Below are 24,097 nucleotides of genomic sequence, written 5' to 3' on the forward strand. Positions count from 1 at the left end.
CACTGCTGATGGAGGGAAACGTGCCCCTTCTCATCAGGAAGAAGAGAGATGCCCTCGCACCCTGTACAGGGGACCCTGGACCGTGTAGTAAGGCCGCAGGGGACATAAAAGGCAGGATGGAAAAACGTGAAGCTCACTTTTCACAGACCATACGAGGTGTGATCACCAAACATGGCGAACGCTGCTGCTGAGTGCCACCCAAGAGAAAGGCAGGGATGTTCAATACTGGAAGTGGCACACCGAACCTTAGGAACACTGTGTGACAAGTTTCAGCTTGTTTGGTGCAGTCAGTCGGGTGTGAGCTACGGTTGAGAGAAGGTGTGTTTTAAAGTGTGTCGTAAGTCATCATCCATCATGAAAACGCTCCGTGTCACCATCACGTCTGGTATACAGCTATTTCTGTCAAATAAAAACATTATGGTGTGTCCTCATCCACCTTATTCACCAGATCTGGCAACGTGCGACTTCTGGCTTTTCCCCAAAGTCAAAATGATTCAGGACGAGTCAGCCACCACAGTGCAACTAAAAACACGAAAGAGGACTCCCAGAATTGCTTCAGAAAGTGGCAAGAATGATGGGATAAGTGTGTTTGAAGCAAGGGGGAGTATTTTGAGGGGGATTAATGGCAATGTGTCTTTTACTATAGTAATTTTTAAAATTTTAACATTCACCGTATTTTTTGATCACACCTCATATGACTGGATATAAGAAAACTGCATAAAACTTACAAAGGAAAAAAGAAAAACACTTGGACTGTAATGTGAACTAGCAGTGTTGCAGCATACAAGATCAATTTACTATAAATCAATTGTATTTCTAAATATAACAATGAAAACATGCAAAACAAAAAATCATACTTACAATAGCATCTGAAAACATCAAATACGCAGGAAGAAATCTAACACTTGCCACACCCGACATGGGAAAGCACAAACATTGCTGAGATAAATTAAAGATGACCTAAGGAGAAGAGATAAGCGATGTGTACTGACTGAAAGATTCAATGTTGTCCCAACAGGCCCTTTGGAAGAAATAGAGAAGATGATTCTGAAATTTACATGTGAACACAAAGGCCTAGAAAAGCCACAACAAATTTAAAGAACAACAAATTTAAAAGACTGTGCCGATGGATGTCAACCTACAATGCAGTGCTGGATTTGCACTGATGGATGAAGGCAAGAGAACAGAGTTCAGAAACAGACCCTCAATATTAGGTTGGTTTTTGTTTGTTTTTAAACCAAGGCATCAAGGCTGTTCGTGGTGGGGGAGGGGGTGTAATAAATGTTACTGCAAAAGTGGTTATCTTTTCAAGAATCCTCAGTCTGTATGTACTGCGTCCATAAACACATATTTGACACGGATCGTTGATCTAATGTCAGAAGCAAACTACAAATGAAGCTTCCAGAAGTACATGCCTGAGAATAATGTCACGACCATGCACGGGACACATGGACCTTAGCAATTTCAAAAAATGAGAAACTGGATTTCTTCAAAATTAACACTCTCTTATCATAAGTAGCATCATTAAGAGAATTAATAGGTTTAAGAAAATTAATCATTAAGAAAATTAACCGTCTAGGAAAAAATTAGCAGTACACTTGTATGTGAATATAGAGGTAAATGAAGAAAAGATGAAAAGCCCTATAAAAATGGGCAATAGACTTGAACAAACACTTCCCAGAAGACATAAAAGTGACAAATTAGCACATGAAAAGATGCTCAACAACATTAGTCATGCAAATTAGAACCGCAGTACAGTGCACTTTCTCATGCACTAGAAGGGCTAAAATAAGAGACTGACAGATGTCCTCAGGAAGGCTGCAACGGGAGCCCCCAAACATTGCCGGTGGGAATGAGATGGTGCAAAACGTGTGGGCGCTGCCTGTGTGACGACACAGGGAGGTAATGCCACTGAAGGACTGAGGACTTATTTGCCCACGAGGAGGGCCTGGCACTGCATGAGGGCCACATGGGGAGGCACCCACTGGGTCGAGGGCGCTGGGCGGGGCTGGCCGGTCTGGGGGACCAGGGGGGCTCCGGGGCACAGAGGTGGGGTGCCCCGCTGCCTGGTACCTGGTTTTGGGTTACTCAGGACAGGGTGTGTGAGGTGGATAGGGGATGTGGCTCAGCGTGTGGGGTCTGATCCCGGGGAGCTGTGAACAACTCTGGCCACTGGTTTGGCCCTGTGATTCCCAGAGGCCAGACAGACAGACAGACACAGAATCTAAGAAAACCCCATTAAAACCCTAATAGCCCAAGAGTGGAAAACAAACCTCATGTCCGTCTGTCAGCAGGAAAATGCACACTCAGCATGTGGTAGCCCCCCAGGGAACGCTGCTTGGCCTTTAGCACGACTTTCAGGCACACTCAACCTCACCCGAGTCTGAAGCATGGTGCTGAGCAGAACGGGCCACCCCCTGAGCACACACACGTGACGTCCCCAGTTGTGTGATGTCTGGGAAAGCTGGGGCTGCAGAGGTGGGTGCCGGGGTGCTGTGTCACCTGGGGTGCCCATCTGTGGTTGCCGGATGCCAGCAACCGTCACAATGCACCAAACGGAACACATAAGATCTGCGCATTTAGCGGCAGATTAATTAGACTTCAACTTTTTAATGGGAAAAATGTTAGAGAAGATTATACACTGGAAGCACTGAATTGTTCCATTTTTCCTGCTTACTTGTCACATTTGTCCTTTTCTTAGAGTCCAAGAAGACACGATTAATTGCAGCCTTGCAAGCATTGGTTCTCACCCCCAAATCGGTGACGTCTTTACCATGGTACCTCTCCTTCCTCAGCAGGTAACAGTGCCCACCTGTCACCTACATAAACGCGCTGCGTCATCGCTGCACAGGTGAATCACAGGTGATGAGAGTACCCACAGCAACACTGAGCTGAACAGAAACATCGTGAAAACCTACAGTAAACATGTCTCTAGGAGGAATTACAATGACACGTAACGTGCACCTTCCCCGTCCCTATTTTCTCCATCCATGTTGTCTTTCCTACAACTGGGGACCCCACAGGAGATGACACACAGGAACACGGCCCGTCCTCTGAAGGAACCCCAGTGCTGAGCTTACACTCCACTCTCCGCGAACGACGGCATCCGACCTCACTGTGCCCATCAAATGCATACAAGTAGCACCCCCAGTGGACAGCTGGGGAAACTGAGGCTCAGAGAAGCACTGAGGTGGGGGAGGGGAGAGGCGGAGAGCCTGTGAGTCAAACTGTTCTTTCCACCTTTTCCCTCCCAGGACCTCAGCAAGCTGGCCACCGGCCCCCTGACCGCCGGACAGTTCCTGCATCAGACATCACATTGGTGGCACACGGCGTCGGAGTCCAGAGGGAGCCAGAAGGCCCTTGCTGCCTGTCCCTTTTCCCCTGGTACAATTACTTCCTCTGGTAGGCGGCAAGTGGGAAGCCATGCTTCTGGCTTTGGTGACATTCTGAGTGCATCCAGGCACAGGGAGGTGCAAGATTGGGGGCTCGGGACAGGTGAGCAGCCACAACCACAGGTGAGGACGTGGCAGATGGAGGGAGCTCGAGGACTGGGGGAGGGGCAGGGGGTCAAATTAAGTTGTTAAGCCCAAACCGTGTTTACGTAAGAGTGAAAGAGAAGGTGGAGCATCTCATTCCTGTTATTTTAAATGGTAAAGAGTAACTGTATACGCGTCCATACTCTATGGATTTTCTGTGAAACTGTGGGCACTGAGTCCTCCCAGACTACAGGATGACTCATTTGCTGACATTTGTGGCTGAAATTGCATTAGCTTTCATAGCTTTGAAATCAGGTTTTAGACAAGTAAAACACTATAAATAACTGACCACACTTTCTAGTAATACACTGGGTTACATTTTATGTCGGTGTATGACCCAGGACCTCTTATGAGATAATACTGGCCTTTTGCAGGACATACCAAAGAAATTACATGCCAACTTGATTGTTGAATAGTAAGTATATTAGATATAAGTACATTTTAAGGTACACTATAAAATTAAAACTCTTCATTATGCAAAACCTTTATATCTATCACCTCGAAATACTAAATGGCTCTCTTAAGAACTAATGATTTTCCTGTTTTCAATAAACAAAAGTAAAAAATGTAACTTTCATGTCACATGAATACAGATTAAAAGGGGACCTATTCCTGGTCACTTAAGGGTTTTCTCAGCTGTCACTGAGCTACAGAACAACGGGGAGCTGCATTCTATTTCTGTCCGCCTTCCACAGAGAGGCGTGGGAAGCTCTCACTGGTACTTTCCTTGTTAAAATTACAACGTATCAAGTCGAACACAGACCCACTGGGATAATGATAAAATTACAGTCTTGGCATTCAGACTCCATTTCCTCAAAGACTGCGGAAGTCGTGACAAGCTGCTTGATGCCTTCAACTACAAAGAAAAGCACCATGCCCTTCTCTCGGCTGGCACAGGAAACCACAGCCGGTGATGTGGGGTGTGCAGCCGGCACTGACCATCTATGGACTCCAGAGCTGAGCAAACTATGGACCAAAATGTTTGCTCCTCTACACGGACGGAGGAGGTTTCCCACCAGTCATGCAATGCGTATTTCATCAAGAAAACACATCGAAGTCATTAATAAAACGGGCGCGTGGAGGGAGAGAGCCAGGACCTGCGCACACCGGGCCTGACTGCCGGAACCACTCCCACGTGATCTGCCGGCATCAAGCCCTCTCTGCAGCAAGTGTCTGGCGGGGTCCAGACCCCGTTCAGGCTGTGCGGTTCTGAGGGGGTCGCCTCACGTCCCCCGTCCGACCACCCCGATTAATGACAGTCCCTGCTCCGTGGGGTGTCTGCGGGACTCTGCGCCTCCAAACCCTCAAGGCACTGTGAGCGCTGCAGTGACCCCTGTGGACAGGCCACCTAATGGCTGCGCGATCGTACCTGGTGAACATGTGAGTAAAGCAACGACCCACAACACTGCCCAGGTCACACCAGGCGGTGCCAGGCGTCCCTCCCAAGGGCGGCTCCTCAGGGCGGGCGCACAGGCGCCCCCTGCTGGCCTTCTGCCGGCTTTACAGTGATGGTGACAGCTGCCCTCCGGGCCACCTCCTCCGCACCTCTGGAGGGACACGTCTCACTTCTGTCCCTCAGAGGTGCAAAGACGGGCACGTGGCCCGGCCCTTGTCACAAGGAATCCATTTCTGAATCTGGCATCCATTAGCAAATGATCTCTTTCTCCCCGGAGGAACCCAGCAGCATGGAAACCTTAAGAGTGGGGCATTGAACCAGGGGCGGGTGCTGAGACCCGGCAGGCAGATAAGAGGACACAATGGAAACGCAACTGAGTTCGAGATCAGGGCTCATTTGTTCACCGATGTCATCGCTTTCATTCCCGTTCAGGCACCGAGGAGGACGGCTCCCGCCTTGGAGAATGAGGTACGAGCAGAAGTGACTTCGGCGTCCTCTGGACAGAAGCTGGACAACTGCACAACCGCCCATGTCCCCTTTCCGTGTCACTGTGAGAGCGGAGGCCACATCACACTTGTGTCTGTCCCCCTGGACCCCTGAGTACAACGAGACCACACCTGTCACTCACGTCGGCACGAGCAAAAAATCAGCCATGGATACATGAGCAGCGAGAGGAGGAGAGGGAGATGCAGGCGTGGCTGGCCGGTGGCCACCGCTGAAGTCCCCACACCACTGCCCAGTCACCGCCGTCTTGCACTTTGCAGCATCTGGGGGTAATGAGGACGGAGGGTCCAGCCAGCTTGAGTTGGGTGTCTGACATTTGCAGCCAAAAGCAAGCGTACTTTCTAATGCAGGAAGGGGCGATATTCCTGTGCAAAAAATCAATGTGTACAATGTGTCACAGGTGCTAAGTCACCACAGGACACGTGTGAGCTCACTGGGGTGCGAGCGTTAAGTGTCAGGCGCAGACTCAGACTCGAGAAGCAGGCAGGCAGAGTGCAGGAGACCCCGGGGGAGGAAGGGCCCTCGCAGGTGACAGCAGAGGCCGCGCCTGTCCCCCGCCCTCCTAGTGCAGACTTTGGAAAACAGCTGGGGACATGTGAGCTGGGGAATACCAGGATCTTTAGCGACACGTGTCATGTAATACAGTTCCCATCTGGCTTTCAAATGAGAAGGGTCTGTGAGAGAAAACCCGATTTCTCATCAGCTGAGCTTACAAACCACTCACAGGGCCGTAACGTATAAGGATGCAACTCAAAGAAAGACTTAATGTGTAACGTTCAGACATCACCGAGAGACGCCCACGTGCCTGGAACTCACACCCGCGATGGAACACCCAGACAGGGTCCGTCGACAACCTGACTCTCAGGTAACCGGCAGCAGCTGCGGCTCCCAGTCACAGCGATTCTATCCAGATAGTCACACGATCACCTCAGCTACCGTTTCAAATGCAGGAAAATGGCTGGTGTTTCGTGAGCCACTGCCTTATTTCTCAAGCGCCATGTGTACAAGGCTGTGCAAGCACTGGCAGCGTCATCCTTCCTGCCGGTGGCCAGAGCCAAACCTCTGCAGAGTGAGGTGACCAATTATACGGTGAGGTGGCCCCGGGCTGTGCTGGCTTGTTTGTGATCTCGTGAGTGACTCTGTCATGTGACCCATGAATCCGCCCAAGTACTTCCCACAGAACAGGAAAAGGTGTGATGACACATACTGTGGGGACAGAGCCAGGAGTGCAATTTCCAGGCTCTCGGCCTCACATGGAAAGGTGCTGGCTCAGGTAGTAAGTGGCCATCAACTGTGATTGGATGGCCATCAGCTGTGGCTAGTTGGCTGTCAGCTGTAACCAGTGAGCCACTGGCCACTGATCTAACTGCTGTGGCTACGCTAGCTGAAAATGGGGGCTAGCAGGAAGATGGTGGCTGAGCCTGCAAGAGCGGATTGCAGTTAGGACGGCGGAGTGCGGGTTGCAGATAGTGTGGCTCCTGCTTCCTGTGTCTCCAACCCAGCCGCCAGCGAGGATATAGTGCTATGACTACCCTACCTATGGCTCTGTGGATGTTCCATTTTGGCCTCACCGTGTCCTGCATTCTTATGTGGGGAGCGGGAGCGGAGACCCCGCCTGACACCCTGCCTGACACATACCGAGAGGAGTCTCACACTGGAACTGAGAATTGGGAAAAAGACACATCACCCCAAAACACCGCTTGGCAAAAACGAAAAACACTGAGATGGATACAGTGTGTCCAGTGGTTCTTACTTTAAGAAATTAAAGGGGCACAGACACAGTCTAAGCCCCCTGCCTCCAGGCTGTGGGGCGTCCCTGTGGCTTACGTTCTGGGTCACCATTTTCCTGAAGGAAAATGAGGGTGAAGCCTCTTAACAGAAATTTCCTTCACAGCAAATGACTGTGGTTCCCATCTAACTGCAGTCACCTCTGGTGTTCTTGATAAACTTAGTTTTTAAAGAACTTAACCAAAAGTCTGGTTTACATGTCTCAGGAATCACAAATGCTCTCTAAGAAATGTCTTGTTCCATAATTTTTCAGAATAAAAATACATGCCATTTATGAAGTCAACAATTATTACCTAATTACTTCATAAAGCTAGCAGCTATTGAGTGGCTAGTATGTTTGAGGCACACATACTGCTTTAAAATACACTTAGCTTCTTACCTGTAAATAGATACGCAAACACACTTGATATTCCCATATATTGAGGGTTTTTTGTTTTTGTTTTGTTTTGTTTTTAGAAGCTGTCACACAAATTCTGACCAGCAAATGAGCTGAGTTTACAGCTTGGCACATTTGTTTTCACTTTAGAACGATTTACGACAAGGCCGCCCGATGCTTTGTGGCTAATTAATGACGTTCTGTGGTTTGACACACATAATCCATTAGCTTTGGAGTCGTACCTCCGTTCTACCGAAGCATCTCTGAAATTTCAACACGTGTCAGTGGCTGAAAGAATGGAAACACCATCTCTTCGTTCCATCGTGAGTCTGGTATGAAGAAGGCCACTCGGGAACGAACATGGAGAACGACAGGAGGACAGGAAGGCATTGACAGGTGACTCAAATTTCCAAGGAGCTGGCACAGGAGCCCGGACCCCCGAGGGTGTTGTGAAGCCCACGTCCTCTGAGGACGGCATGTCTCCTTAGTGCTGAGAAAACACCGCTCCTGTCTGCGCCGCGTGATGACAACACCCAGTGCCGGGCACCTATGCCAGACCCAGTGTCAATGTCAGGTCCACGCGACCATGGCGAGACGGCTTGCACGTGCGGACACTGACGCTCAGTTTCACGTTCCAAGACTATGCATGTGCGCAGTTAGGAGAGTGACGCGCTGCGTGGGTGGGCGACGCCGCGCGTGGGGGGGAGACGTCGCGCGTGGGGGGGAGACGTCGCGCGTGTGGGGAGGGGGATACGTCGCGCGTGGTGGGAGGGTGTGATCCCGCGCGTGGGGGGGTGGGGCAACACCGCGCCTGGAGGGGAGGGTGACACTGTGCCAACCTCACCCAGCCCTGCTCATGCGCGGGGTTCTCAGTGGAATGTGAGCTGCTGCACAGAGGACACCCACCTTGACAGTGAGCGGCATCTCACTTACAGACTCCTAAAATCCCTACAGAACAGAAATACCAAACACAGTCGTCTTCAGTATTGCGGGGGAGGCTCCCGGACCCCCCACGTACCACGATCCTGGGCAGCCTTACACAGAATGATGCAGTATCTGTGTCTTAGCCACGCACACCCTCCCGTGTTCCGTAAATCGCCTCTGGGTTACCCACAGCGCCTAGCCCACCCTAAATGCTACAGGAATGGTGGTTACACTACATCGTTTCCGGAGTCATGACAAGAAAAGCAGGACCACGTTCAGTGTAGACGCAGCAGCCATCGGGACCTGACGACACGGCACAGCTCAGGGACAACCTGACATCCTTCGCCCACTGCGTCCCATGGGAGGCCGGCTGCAGCCCAGGACGCAGAACCTGCGGGCACAGAGGGCCGACTGTACCCCTGCCCCCACCTCTCACCACAGGACGGTGGAGGGACCTGGAACAGAGTGACTCCAGTCCGCTCCCCAGAGCTGGAGGACACATAGCACTGGGCATGGAATGCACAGGGGACAAAAGACCGTGGGGACATGGAAGAGAAGAGCTGACAAGCCATCGGGCCTGTTTTATGCTCTGAGCTCTGTGCCCAGGGCAAGACGGGTGAGCTGAGACGCGGGGTGACCCCCACCAGGCTGTCGGTGGGCCTCCCGTCTGGTCAGGTCCCGGGTGCAGGTGGCGTGCCGGCTGCAGGGCTGTTTGCCGGTGTGCACTGCACTGCCCCAGGCCTCCTTGTGCACCGGGTACTGCAGTTACACATCCACAGCGCTGCCGTGGCCGAGAGAAGTGAGCGATGTGCACAGAATAGCCCACAATGCATGGCCAACGTGGAGGTCAGATACCTGCGCCTCACAAATCCATGGACGTGAGCGACCAGTGCGGGGGGCTTGGCACCCGCGTCCCTCCAGGCGGAAATGGGGCGCTTTGCTCATCAGGGGACACGACTGCTAAAGAGGCAAAGTTCCAGCATTTGCCACACAGCCTGCAGGACAGCAAAAGGCCTGGAATTCAGATCCCTCACCGCCTCCTACCTGCGCTGGGGGGAGGGGGCGCTTGACACACCGGGATTCTAGGGCACCGTCCCTGCAGTGCAGAGGTGACGGCCAGGTCTGTCCTCCATGCTGGGTGTACACAAGGTTCTCTAGGTTTGGTCTCGAATAAGAAACCCACCGATTACATCGGTGGTTTTCAGGGAGTGCTTATCATCATCGGTGGAATAAGCATTTCATCAGGGAGAGAAACCTCATCACATGATTTGATACACAGGGTGAAAATCTCTGCACCCTAAGCAAACACCCTGCAGGAGTACATTTCCTCAGGCAGACTCTGTCTTTTTGTGAGTAAGGAGTTACCCAGACTCCGTCCCACTAGCTACTGAGCTGTGGCTTTGGCAAACTAGGAAGGAGAGAAAACAGCCCCAAATCCCACAACTCCTTTCACTCAATTATTCATGACACTGATCAGCACATTTGTTTTTACGGAACAGAGTCAGGGCGGCAGCACAGGGGAGAGCTGCTTGCAGACTGGGGTATCCTTTTTCAGGCATTCGTACGACAATTTTAAAACCAACCAAATGCCATCATAACGCATGTAAAACAAGCTTAGGATGCTCAAAGCCATCCTTGCAGGTGACACTGTTCATCGTAATTCACTCACCAAGATCAATTTCTGATCACTGTCCTAATCACAGAAATCAGATAACTCTAGCGACACTAAAAATAAACCTGGCGATGAGGAGAAAGCAGGAGGGATAAGTCGTGTAGAGTTTCAGGAATTACTTCAGGTTTACAAATCAGGTTAGATTTCAGTAAATCACAAGACATCAGATTTAAAAGATTAGACTTTGTGCTCCCCATGCCAATTAAGGGTATCTTGGAAACTTCTAGAAGAATATTTAGAAACTGTGTAGGCAGTTCCCTTAGAGTGGACGGCTGCTGGTAACCATGGCAGCCAATTCTTCTCACTGCTGCCCACCTCGCTCCCCTCCCCCGTTAAGGCGTGGTCGCTGCTTCCCCCCAGCCCTGTGACAGGCTGACCCAGCAGAGGTGATGCTCTCCCAGTCCCGGCTTGGAGCCCAGGAGGCCCGAAGCTTCCACTTTCACCTCCTGCAGTGTGAGAGGAAGGGAAGCAAGCCTGGATTACTGAGCGAGGACAGGTGACAGAGGACAACCCCGCTGGCCCCACCGTGCCGGTCCCCTCAAAGGGCAGCAGACTTTGGAGTGACAGCACTTGGCGCCTCTGGCCCAGACAGCCACCCCAGCCGGCACCATGTGGACCAAAGACGGGCTGTCCCCGAAGTGCCTGGTTCCGATTCCCAACCCATCCATTTAGACCCGCAAACAATAGAACAAATGTGGTAAAGCACTAAATTTGGGGGCTGTATCACCCCACAGTAAATAACCTGTACCTTCGTGGTCGAATTCAACTGCAATTTCAGTGATTCGCACAGACATACCACCTTCCCCAGCATAGCAAGCAACTCGCATTAATTCCACAAAGAATCAACGGACAAATACTCCCCGAGTCACAGAAATAACATGTTTTAGTGATGTCAGCGGTTTAAGGTGAGCTCCAGGTGACTGCTGGCTCGTCAAACAGCACGGATGGCCTGAGGGAGGCGATGTGCCCGCACAGGTGGCAGCACGCAGACACGTCCCAGCTCACTGGGACGCCCAGGCGCAGAGGAGGCAGTGCAGCACAGGAAGCGCCAGCAGACGCGCTCAGCTCCAGGTGGACGTGTGTTCTAATCTATGAATCACTATGCCGAGGCCGCACAGTCAGGACCTGAGAACCGAGCCCCCTAGCTCCCTTTAAGGACTAAAGGGAGTGGCCGGCAGAGCTCTAAGCACAAATAACCCACCTTAAGAGGGGCCGAAAAAACGGAACTACACAGAGGGTCACGCAGTTCAAACACGGGAAGATCGGGAGCGGTTTGCAGGTCATGTGCGTGTTTGATCCAGCTGGCTCAGAATCTCTGAGAGCCTCCAGTCTGCCAGGCTCTGGTGTGGCCAAGAAGGACAATTCCCAGTCCTTGTACTACTCAGTCTGGAAAACGGACATTAAATAAGGATGATGAGAGGTACAGAGAAGTACGGCGAGAATCGTCATCGGCTCAGGAAGTGTCACTGAATCCGAAGCTTGTGTGTTGAGGAATGAGCCAGGCAGTGGGTGCCGGTGTGTGTGTGTGTGGGGGGGGGGGTGCCCAGTGGGCACATGTGCTGCAGCCAGGAGTCACTGCTTCTGCAACGGCCGGCTCGAGAAACAGAGCGCCGAGCACTGCTGGAGTCAGAGGACACGCAGCCGTTCCCCACGACAGGTCCCGAGAGGGCAGTGGGGTGGGATCACGAAGGACTGCTGAGCTGTGTGCACCAAGCTACACTCTACCTGGAGGTCAAATGAAACTAAGTTTTGTAAGGATTGAAGCAGGGTTTCATATGGAAGACGCTGGCTGCAGTGTGGGAATTGAATCAGTTGTCCAGAATGGGTAGCAGACGCAGGAGAAACCAGATCGGACGCTTCTGTACTAACAGAGAAAAATGATGACGGTGGTTTAGTTGGAGATGGAACTAAGCAGGACAGAACCAGCAGTTTCTGCAGATATTTCAGATGCAGGAAAGACAAGTTTGCTTGCTAATTTAACATGGGCTTCAAAAGAGGAAGAAGTCAAGAATTCCCAGGTTTAGGGTTTGAGCAATTCATCTGATGCTGGTGTTGCTTTCTCCTGGGGAGAGGCGAGCGTTGGCAGATGAGCAGCTCTGGCAGGACGCGGATGAGGTCAGCTTGCATCCTGAACACCGGGGTGGAAATGGGGTGCTGGTCAGCAGAAGCCGGGTTATGCTGCCCCCCCAACCAGCAACTGGGAACCCCCTGGCTGGTGACAACGAACTGTTTCATGTTCGCATCTGATGTCCACTGCAGGTCAACACGGGGTCCTTCTCGAGGCAGTGACTCGGGTCCCAGGCCCATGGAAACTCCATCTCAACATGGGCTTCCACCGCCGGAAGCAGATGGGGATGCAAGGGACCAGGGACTGGCTCCCATCGGGCAGAGCCAGTCACCTGACCAAGCCGCCATCATCCTGGCGTGGGAAGCGCCATGCTCCACAGGGAGGGCGGGGGAGTCTCCACAGCCTCTGACGGTCAGAAAGCAAAGGACGAGGTGAATCCACTTAGATCTTGGGACAAATGTAACCAGGGCTGGCGAGAGGCAGAGAGGCACTAGGTGGAGCCTCAGAAACGATGGGTGTGATTTGGGCAGAAGTGAAGAGAACGATTACGAGGGTTCCAGTATCATGTGGGGTGAGGGAAAGGGCCACTGGTCATTAGCTTCTGTGTTCCTGTTTACAATGAAGAGAAAAAGAGGGGACGGAAGGATTCCTCCATGGGAGAGAGAAGGAGAGGAGCCCAGCAAAGCCTCCAGGACCAGAAGAGTGGGCGGATGGCTGAGTCTGGTCAAGCTGAACAGGGAAGCCGGAAGACGTCCTGAAAAGTCAACGCAATTTCAGTCCCAGAGGTGAAATCCTAGAGGGAGAGGAGGGCCCGCCTGCGGTCAGGCAGTGGCGCCGGGCACAGTTACGTAAACGTCCCTCGGAAGCGAGGGCCGGGCAGGAGTGAGACATGCGCCACTTCCGGCATGGACCCCAGTCCCGCTTAGGTCAGTAACCTGAGGCACGCTGTGTGTCTCCCCGCCTCACTGGTAAGATGGATTCTAAGATGCTGGGCATTATAATGTGGGTGCAAAACACAGACGCTGTTCACAGAGAAAACTGCAGCTCAGCAGGTTTTCTCACAGAGAAAACCCCTCCCTTAGATGCACAACAGAGCACGGCCTCAGAGCCACCTCCAAGCTGATGACATCCCAGGAGCCACTGTGCCCAAAGCAAGACCTCCCACTGTCACGACTTACAACTCGCCAGGTGTCCCCTTAAACGCCCTGTCAGCTGCAGCAGGCACGGGCATGGCTCCTGGTTCCAGAACTTTCCGGGCCAGCCTCCACCCACTGGACAGGCTGTGCTTCCACTCCCAGCGCCCACACGCCCGGGCTGAGCTCCCTCCTAGAGTCAAGGAAGGTCCCAGCACTGTGCTGACAGCACCTCTGTTTCCCTTCCTCCCCCACGCTGGTCTCTGAGCACGTGCCATGTGCTCTTGTGCTATGAAAACAGTGCACGTGGTGAGGAATGAGGCACCGACACCAAACGACCAGACATCAACCGGCAGGGAGGTCTGGGTTCTCCTGGCGCTGCCCCAGGACCCGGCCTGACCGTGTGTTACAGGAAATCCTACAGCGGGAACCACTGTCCTACACCCCAGATGGAGAAACCGAGGCTCAGGAGGCTCGATGAAGTCACCCCAGGTCACAAACTGCTGAGTCACGCGTCCACCTGGCTGAAGGGGCATCCGAGTGACCACCAGGCAGGACGGCGGGGCCGTTCACTGGATTTCCAAACACGGGCCAGCCCCCAGGGGACTGACCGTTCTCTGCGGGCTCCCGTTCCGTTTCCCGCCTGAGTGTTACTGGGCCTGACATAGCTCCTTCACTTGGGCACCAATTAGAGTCCTAACTCATTCATGGGCAAAAAAAGTGACACTTTACATTTCCTGCTTCTAATTGGAAAGGCGACTAAAACCTGGAGGGCCCTCACAGTGCTGAGCGGGAGGAGGTGGGGCTGGCAGACGCGGCGCTAGCCCTCCCCTCATCGCTCACCCCTCCCACCTCTGCGCCCGCTGGGCCACGTGACTGTGCAGCTCCGCCCATTAAAAGGGCAGGGGCTAGTTCCCAGCCTGGCTTTGAGTCTGGCCATATTTTTTGTTATGGCCAAAAAATGCTGCAGAAGTGATGCGATTCCAGTTTCAAGCCAAGATCCTGTAGGTGTCCACTTGACGCTCTGCACCTCTGCAACATCCATGCAGATACTTCCTACCAGGGAGCTTCGCCTCCAGCCTGCACCCCAGAGTGGGAGGTGGAAAGCCCTGAGTCAGCCAGAGCCGCCCAACTGACTGGGTGAGAGATGGTGAGCCCAGCAGGGCTCCCCCAGCCCAGCTGTGAGAGTGACAGCTACAGAATTCCTTCTCTTAGAGTGCTGAGAATGTCTGCTGCTTTCTCTGCAGAATCAGTACAGAAAGAGCTATTGCACATAAGTCAACTGTGTTCTCGTGTGCAAATACCCTTTCTGCACCCCAAACCTGCAAGTGGGAGGTATGTCTCTGCCCACCGTCCTCGGGTACAGTCTACTGATAACATATCAGCATCAGAGACAGAAGACCTAGCAGAAGCCATGATATGCTAGTGATGGCTGGACTGCGGGGACAGTTGTGGTTGGGGTGAGTGTAGTTTGCATGCAGGTGACTCAAAGTGCATTTCGTGTGCAAGACAGTAAAAGAGGAAGTCCACACTAGACTGCATTCTTATCTGTCAACAGTCACTCACCCTACCCCTCCTTCAGTGGCCCTACTGTGACTTGTGGGCAATGACATGTGAAAAAACCTAATAGATGACCAGTCCTGGCCAAAGCTTTGAAAGCAATTGCACAGTTCAGCCAAGCCTCTTGGGGTTCCGCCCTCTTCCAAGAGCCTGTGCCTCTAAAGGCCTTTCTGAACTTAGGTTCCTTAGAAACCAAAGCTGAGATGAGGAAGGTGTGTTGAGGAATGTTCTTGAAAAAACAGCTGGAAGGAAGCATAAGAAAGCAGGCGTAGGCAAAGGTGTCCCTGAGGCCTCAGGCGGTCCTAAAGGGCTTTCTGGGGCTGGGATGGCCTTCAGAGTCACCTTGAATAGGGGACCAGGTTTTGTGCCCAGGTGTCTGCCATTCACGGGCCAACACCCAAGAATAGCACAACCGTGGCTAAGAAGCTCCCTACACAATGGAGAGTCCCAGCGTGGTGAACCTGCAAGCCACTGGCAGCAGACGTGGGTGGGAGTGTTGGCCCAAATGGCGGACCTGGATGGAGCCGACCTTCCGCCTGGGCCCTGGATGAGAAGCCCCTCCCGTGGGCACACAGCCCATCCCAGCAGGGGAGGGCGCCCGCTGGATTCCGCCCACCCTCAGCTTCAGGCAATGCGAGGGACTCATGCTTGTCCTAGAAGCCACTGAGATTTCCAGACCGTTTGTCACCCAAGAAAGGCTCACTGCCACACTTATAAAATGACAACAAGAGAGAAGGCCTCACAATTTTAAAGTATTTACTTACATGTTCAAAATGTTCTTCAATTGTGTGTGTTTGTGTGTGTGTGTGTGTGCGCTACTGCTGCATAAACTTCCCCAACACTTGAGAACTTAATTATTTGCTGACCGTTCTGCACTTGCCCTGAGCTCAGCTGGGCGGTGTGTTTGCTGGTTCCGCCTGGGGTCACTTAATGTCACATGTCACACAAACCTCAGATGGCTTCACCGGAACTGGATGGCCTCACTCACAAGACAAACTACCACATCTGGCTACCGGCTCTGCCGCCTGGTGGCCCCTTCCTTCAGAAGAGCCAAGACTGTGAAGGCACTGCAGTCTGAGCAGCAGCACAACCCCTCCCACCACGCCCCCACTCCCAGCCCCGGTTTAGCTGCTGAAATTCAGCCCAGACTTGGGGGCGGGGGACAGATCTGCTGTTTAAGAAAAGGCAGGTCACCAGGGAAGGTTCCCATCAGCCATCTCTGCAAGTGGCCCCATAGGGCCGACCCTGCTTTATCTTCTTCTAAAATTATTCTTCTCTGAAGGTCAAACCTGGGAAGTTTTACAGTCGCCTTCCCTGATCCCCAAAATAACTCTGCCAAAGAATATGTAATCTTTTCAATTAGAGACAATTGAAAACACCCACTAGGGGTCAGTACAGAAGAGTGATTCAAAAACAGGCCCTAAAGCAAGGAAGAAAGCTGAGAGGAGGAGGAGAGAGAGACAGGAAGAGGGAGGTGAGAGGAGGAAGAAACAGACTGAACGTCCCTCGGGCACGTTACCCCTAAATACAACCCACACGTCCTCCCACCATTGGTTCAGCCTGCTCTGCCTGAACTTAGAAAAAGTCTATTCCTTACCTGATGACTTTTATGATTTTGTGGTAATTCTCTTCCTTATTCTACTCTACGCCTTGGGTACTGTGTGTGGGTGTGTTTGGATGTGCCCGGGAGTTGAATGACAAAGAAATAATTAGATCATTAATAATCAGAGAGAAGAATTAAAAAATCAAGATGCAGGAAGAAACCTTATAAGGAATTTCTAGAAAAAATGACAAAATGTATTTCCAAGCAAATCATAGCACAAAAACATTTTTAATGAGAGACAATACGGCACCATTAGATTAAAAAGAGATAATGCCTCTATTCTAGAATTTCCCATTATATGGAAATATGCCGGTCACTTACAAGCATCTTCACAGAGCATGTGGTTTGCTTTGTGATATAACAAACCATATATTGAGACCCTTTGTTGTTTTTAAAAGCTACTATTGCTACCAAGTACTAGAGAACCAACTCCATAGGGTCAATGACTGTTTCATATTCGTGAAATAGCAGTCCAATAAATTAGTACTAATTAAAAACTTGTGTCTTTTTCCATTGTGTCTGAGAAAAAGCTTCCTTAATGGTATGAGAAGTGAGAAACCTATGAGGCCCAATTTTCACAATTGTACAGACGGTGCACGAGTCAAGCTTCACCAAGAATGGCAGAAAGGACCACCCGTCTCATACATACAGGTGTGAGCGCTTCTGCAGGCAGCGAACAGGCAGGTGTGGGGGAGGCGCGTGTCCACTGCTCACGCCCGCCTGGGTACAAAGCGCCGTCTGCGTTCCAGAGCCTTCGGGACAGTCACCCAATTGGTCACCATGGCTGGTGGTCAGCCACTCTCTGCTGCTTCACAGGCACAGGGCCGCCAACCCTGGCACGGGGCAGCCACAGGTGACATCACAGCTGTAGTGTTGGGTTGGTTTTAATTACCTGACAAGGGTCATTACCATCTCCTGCAGTGTTAGGTCATTTTAAAGAGTGGCTATCTCTACGTAAGAAGTGAAAATGGACTGTGATTCAGTCAGAAAGTGCAGGGACAGATTCACCTGGGGCTTTGCCCTGGGGGTGTAAAGCTCCTGCCCAAGTCTGATGACACTGATCAGCAAACACACTCATCTGTAGAACTTGTAAAACCGAGTGCAGACCATCCCACGACTCCCGTACCGATGGCCTCAGAGAGCCGCCCAAATGTCACACCCTGGTTTATAAGATGCCCACCCTCCCATTTCCATGGCAACTTTCCCACACAGGCATCTCCAAGGGAAGCAAACCACACTACTTACGGGCAAAAGACAAATATTTGCGTGGGGAAGACCAGTGGAAGTGCCATTTTTGAGACCGTGAAGACATTTGCTCAAACACTGCATCGGTGTACACCGACACGGGAACGGCAGCTTTCAGAGTGCCTGTTCTGTAAATTAAGATCCCAGACACAAGAATCTGGACCCGGGGAGGGCTGCAGAGACGTACACACACACTCATGCCATCACGTTAAGAAATGGTGACAAGTGACAAGGGCTGCTGCTGGGTCGACAGCTTCCTGGTTCTGGCCTGACAGTATAGTGGCACCCAGGGGGCTGGGTGACAGGCACAGAGAACATGTGTGTGACTTCCGGTATCACTATTTAAAAAGAAGAAGTTTAGAAATGTACGTGACCACGTCTGACCCCAAGGATCACTCAGCAAGGCCCCTAAGGGCCCGGAAGGGTCCGTCGTGTCCGCAGATCAGTGTATGTTCCCAGAGATCCTGGACCCGGAGCAGAGGCTGGGAAACGCGGTCCCGTCTGGGCTCTCGGAGGCAGGCTGGGGCTCACGGTGCCGTGAGGCCGTCTCGTCACACAGGGCTGCCCCCATTTGTGTGGCATCATTTACGGGTTGGAAGATGTACTTTGATTTGCCGGGTTTCGGTCATGGAGTGAGACCTCCCATACACCAACGTTTTACTCCAATAAAACAACAGATTTTGAGAATTCCGAATTACCTCCTTGCACTAAAATAAGCCAACTGCATCAGGGACTGGCCCTCCATCCTGACAACCTTAGCTTCCTTTAGGGCATGTGCTGGTCACAGAATTTTCTAAATCCAGACCTTTGACGATATTCATCTGCTGTCAATTAATGATTTGTCACCCAGAAACTGTGCAAAACAAAATTTTTTAAATCATACACCGAAATGATTTTAAGTCCAATAAAAAAGTGTTAAAGTAACTATAGTAGGATTTCATGTGAATAAGAGATCGGGCTAGCTTTCCTTCATTCCACAAAGATTTACCAAATCCTGAAGTGTGTGTCTGCACTCGCACCGCCAGGAAAGGCGGATCTTAAACAGCTGCACGATATCAGCTGAACTCTAATCCACTCTGCCTCTAAAGAAGAAAACGTGGACACATAGTGGACAGCAGACAGCACGCGGCCCAAACCTCATCCAGGAGGGGAGCGGAGGCTTCATGGGAGAACAGACGTGGGGTGACCACGACAGACGGTAGGACTGAAGGAAAGAGAAGGATTCTAGGCAGAAACGATGGTGAACGGAGGGGAGATGGGCTGAGGTGGGAAGGAGGGCGTGGGGTCGAGGCCTCGGACACAAGGACCCCGGAGCCGGGGGTCTCACACTGAGGTGTTGAGGAAGTGAAACGTGGCCCCTGTGGCTGGAAGGGCCCGCACGGGATGGATGAGGGGCAGGAGTCTCGTGCAGACAGGCTGTGTGGTGGCGTTTCTCCTCGGCAGTGGGTGTCCAATGGCACAAGGTGTCTGGCTCGTGGGCTAACAGCACCGTGTGTCAGGAAGACTGGAGACGAGGATGTGGGGAGGAAGATGCTTCCCCGCCCGCTGTGGGAAGGGGGCCAAGTGCTCGGACCGGGGCTGCGCCTGGAAGACCCCAGTGGCGGGGCCTGTGCTTCCCATCAGGTGGCCGGGTACAGGGACGAAGGGAAAGGCCGGTGCCGAAGCCACTTGTGCCACAGGCTCTGAAAACCACGATGAGAGCAAAGAAGAAATCACCTAACATGGACTTGACTGGGAGGAAAAATGCTGAGCCACTCTGAGCCAACGGGTTTGAAGTACCGGCACCCACAAGACCTGGGGTGTCCTGGGCCATGTGCAGAAGCACGCGCTGAAGGTCAGCAGCAGGCACCTCATGAACACGGACACTCCTGCCAGGGTCTCGGGTGCACGATGCAAACTCAACGCCCCCCAAAAGCACGTTCTCACAGGTTTTGCAAACTCCAGGTACTGTGGTGGGCAGGGCTGCCTCTCAGCAGAGAAAAGCAGGCGTGGTAACTGCTCAAGAGAGGCTGACAGAAGGATGTAGGAACAATGGGGGAAGAGAGCCAGGTCCCAGGAAGTGCCGCAGGGACACGCACAGAAAGGGCCGCACACAGGAGCCCTCACTTAGAGGGCCAGGGAAATGAGGGCTCTGTCTCTGTCCCGGGATATTTCAACTGAATGAGCCAGCGGGGGGAGCAGCGGCCAAACTGTGTGTGTGCACGTATGTGTGCTCACACGTATGCACACGCACGTGCACTTTTGGACGGAGAGGCTGGAGTGGGCTCTCAGGCAAAGGGACGGAATGGGCCCCGAGGCAGGAAAGAGGCCACCAGCCCGCAGACAGCAAGGGGAGCCCAGGAGGCCCTGCTGCCCAGGGCAGGGCATGAGCCCGTGTGGCGGGAGGGCCGAGGCCAAACCTGCCCGCTGGGTAGGCAAGGTTTCCCGGTTCTGAAAGCAACAGACGGCCTTTAGGCACTTTGAGGAGTGGAGCACTAATTCAACTCACATGAAAATACCGCCCTGAGGGCCGTGCAGAGTGATGGGGAGGAAAGCAGAGAGTGGGCAGGGGCCAGTCCCGTGGTCCTAGGAGGGAAGAGGTGACATGGAGAAGATCGGTGAGAGGACATGGAGAGCAGTGGGCCAGCCTGGGCAACATTTCAGAGTGAGAAGCACAGCCCACGGGAGGTCCGAGTCGCGCTGTTCCTAAGATCACAGGATCTGAGGAACTGTAGTCGCCCGACTCCTTCATCCGAGTCAGAAAGCATCTTTGCAGGCTCATGCCCCAGCAGGGTCATGGAAGGTGGTTTTGAACTATAGATCTCGTCTCCTCACAATGGGAAGGTAACCCAGGTCAAGTGACTGAGGACAAGAAGGGGGCCCGGTGTGTCCCCCTTTTAGAACACAGAAAATGTGCAATCTGAGCTACGCAGGCAGCTCCGAGCGCCCTGGGGTCGCTGTGACATATGTAACCTACTCCTTAAGGTGCCGGTATCCGCAGTGAGGAATACGCACGCTGGCCCAATTACTTATCCTACTTAATAAAACAGTCATTTTTTCTCACTTCTTGCCAGGCAGCTTCTTGCACAGTAAAGATTCTACAAATATTTACATTCCAAGTAGCAGTGCTGTTTGAGATGCTATAACGTTCTGCCAGCACTTCTCTTACAACCCCTTATTTCTTGTTTATCACATGTACATAAAACGGGAGAAATAAAAAGGACTATGGATTGAAACTTGGCATACAGTGGCAACCAGGGAGTGCATTTCTCCCGCAGCAAATTTTCAAAAGAAACGTTTCACGGAGTGTGGGAGAGAGATGGGGTGGGCGTGGGGTGGGGCTCAGAGGGGAGTGAGGACTGAAACCAAAACCCAGTGAGCACCCTTGATCCATTTCTGAAATTTGTATTCAAATTAGACCTGAAACGGAGAGCAGTTACCACTGAATTGGAAAGAAATCTGCTGTTTTAAACTATTCTGTGGCCCTCACACTCTAATCACTGGCAAAGATCTTTGCACACAGGGGGTTTTCCAACACACCGCGTATAAGGAAGGAAACAGTCCACCAGCATGGAGCGCCTCATCAGTACCTGTGAAAGCCACAGGAGCATCTCAGACATGATCACCTTCAAAGACACACAGAACTCCCTGAGACCTGAAGGCTTAGGGGTGGGCTGGCGGAGACGACTGAACCAGAGAGGGCAAGCAAACATGCACAGCATCAGCCAACCCTCCTGCCACCTGATCATCTCCCAATGCACAGAATTAGCATGCTAATAACTCAAGAAAAGCTGCTAGGAAAACATAGGGCCTCGCCACCACTGGCCACAGCGTAGTGACACACACATCTGGCAGTTTGAAAGGGGGCAATTACATCTCTATGCTATTTTAGCACAAGCCCTAGGAGTCAATGAGCACTTCAAGTTGGACCCTTAAATTATGCAGGAAAAACAAAGCTGGGAGAGGTGACCTGAACGTGGAAGAAGGAGTTAGGAACTTATAAAAGAGAAAGACACATATTTTGCTCGCAGAGCACAGAGGCTATTAGCCTGTAATAACCAGGCATATATGAAATGTGGCAGTGATAAAACTGAGCATAAATCAGCCACGCCAAGGCAGCAGCTTGCGGCCCACAACTAGCCTGCGCTGTGCTGGAACCACTCAGCCCTGGGGGCCTATTAAAGACTGTGGGGCCGTTTTCAGGAACACTCCAGCTATGTGGCTGGACCATGAAGGCTGTTCAAAGTTAGGCTTCTCCTGGAGAAACGAACTTGCAGCCTTCACGGGCTCAGGCTGACATCCGTGGTATCCAGGCAGCAAGGGGGAAGTGGGGCTGAATGTGACTGAGGCAGCACTGCTCGAATCCATTACCCTGCCAATCACTCAGCCTCTCGTGTCTGGGTCAGGCCATCTTCAGACAGGAGGGCGCACACATTCAACCTTGCCGTTCAGCGAAAAGCAAGTGCAGCAATGTGCTATTTCCCTGGTGGGTACGGGTCCATTCCGGTCCTCAGACCACACCTTGACTCTCACCTGACTTCCAGCCAGCATCATCCAAACACCAGCCATCCTTGAAGGCTCTATTTTTGTAATGTGCAAGCCAGCGCTTTCCATTAGGGAGGCTGAACCGCGTCAGACGTCTTTTATGAACAACGAGAAAAGAACCTGTCCCACTGCAACCGGTGACTGGCACATATTAGGCATTTTACAAACGCTGCCCAAAGGGTTATGAATTAACCTGCAACTTCCTCCATAGCCATTACCATGACCCACCAAGGGTTAAAAACCACAAACTCGGATGCCAGGTTATAGCAGCTAAAGCTGCTACTGTTACTAAACAGAGCTAGCAAAGCAAAAGCAACACATTTGACTTCGATATTGAGACATAATAGCTCTTTCAAAGGCAATTACTCCTCCTTTCAATCTCTGAAGTGGTCTGAATCCTTGTTCTGATTAATTCCTGTTTTTAATCTATTTACAGATCAGCATTCTTTTCCAGCCAGTGCGATATTCATCTCTGTGGGGGCAGATAGAAACCACAGCGCCTACAGCCTCCCTGTCTTTTTTTTTCATTCTTGCTTAATCATTTTAAATTATTTCTGGATTTACCCACTCGCCGGGGTTTCTGACCTCCCTCCTGCACATCAGATGCCTCCCGCCTGCCTTCCTGCGGCTCTGCTTCCCCACATCTGCTGTGAGATGACCAGACTGGCCACCCCATCCCCAGGGCTCTGAAGGGAGACAGGCTCTCCGCCAGAGCCGGCACCGTTTGTTATTAAATCATGGCTATGGGCGCATCTCCGCGGTGCAAATCGATAAGCAAATGCGATACCGGGAAGGACACGGGGCTGGCGCACACGCGGAGCTTCGCACACGCGAAGCCTAGAGGCTTCCGTTCGTTTCAAGCAAGCACAGCCGGTCCTGGCGGTGCTGTGGCCGGGGAGCCTGGCCGGCACCGACTGGGGTTCTGTGACCAGGGCGGTGAGCTCTGTGGGGCTCCGCAGAGAAGGGAGAAGCAGCCGAGACCCGGGTCCGAGCTCCAGCAACCCGGACCCCAGCCCGTCAGAGAAAACCTGGCGAATAAACGTGACATGGATGAAAGTGCAAACAAGACGCGGCTCAGAAAACTTGATCTCTAATGATGTCTTCCCTCCACCTGGCTTCCCCGGCGCCGGGAGGGGGCTCCCGCAGATAGCCGGCGCACGCCACCCCGACCAGGGACCAGCATTCTCCCTCTGCACCTCGAGGGTTCGCAACTATTATTTTTCTCCAACTTTCCCGGGGCAGCCGCCGCGCTGAGAGCCGCCGGAGGGACCCGCTGGCACCTTTCCATGCTGGAGCCGGGTACGAGTCTCCCACCCGAAACTGCCCGCGCGGGGACGGATGCACTGCCCGCCGAAGAAGCCCGTGCAGTAACCGCAAACTCTGGAGCCAGGGACGTGAAGCCGGTGCATCAAGTCACCGTGGCGGCCGAGAAGGGGCGCCCGACCTACCTGGTCCCGCAGCTCGCAGAGCCGCCCGGTGCGCGCCGTCCCCGCCAGCCAACGCGCGCCGGGTTGTGTGGCGGCGGCGGCCGCGCTGCTGCTGCCGGTGCCTCCGCGGTTCCGCGCGGCCCGGGGGAGGGACGACCGGCAGGAGGGGCGGGCACGCGGCGGCGCAGCCAACGGGGCCCCGCGCCCACGCCCGCGCCCCGCCGGACCCCGCCCCCAACGCCCGCGCCCCGCCCCGCGCGCCCCACGGGACCCCGCCCCCAGCGGCAGTGCCCCGCCGGACTCCTCCCACGTCCGCGCCCACGCCCAGCTGGCGCCCCGTT

At 52.7% G+C, this 24,097-nt stretch overlaps 1 protein-coding gene across 4 annotated transcripts in view; it reads right to left on the minus strand.

Annotated features, from left to right (window-relative positions):
- LOC117037310 (contactin-3) overlaps positions 1-23,883 on the minus strand; it is a 209,305-nt gene extending 185,422 nt beyond the window's left edge. For 3 of the 4 annotated variants that reach the window (XM_033133242.1, XM_033133240.1, XM_033133244.1), the window contains exon 1: positions 23,778-23,883. The gene's annotated coding sequence lies outside the window, so the exon portion shown is untranslated. The remainder of the gene's footprint in view (positions 1-23,777) is intronic. The other variant, XM_033133243.1, reaches the window with a different exon arrangement.
- Between the last annotated feature and the right edge of the window lie 214 nt (positions 23,884-24,097).

Source organism: Rhinolophus ferrumequinum, chromosome 17 (genome assembly GCF_004115265.2).
Source record: "Rhinolophus ferrumequinum isolate MPI-CBG mRhiFer1 chromosome 17, mRhiFer1_v1.p, whole genome shotgun sequence".
NCBI lineage: Eukaryota > Metazoa > Chordata > Mammalia > Chiroptera > Rhinolophidae > Rhinolophus > Rhinolophus ferrumequinum.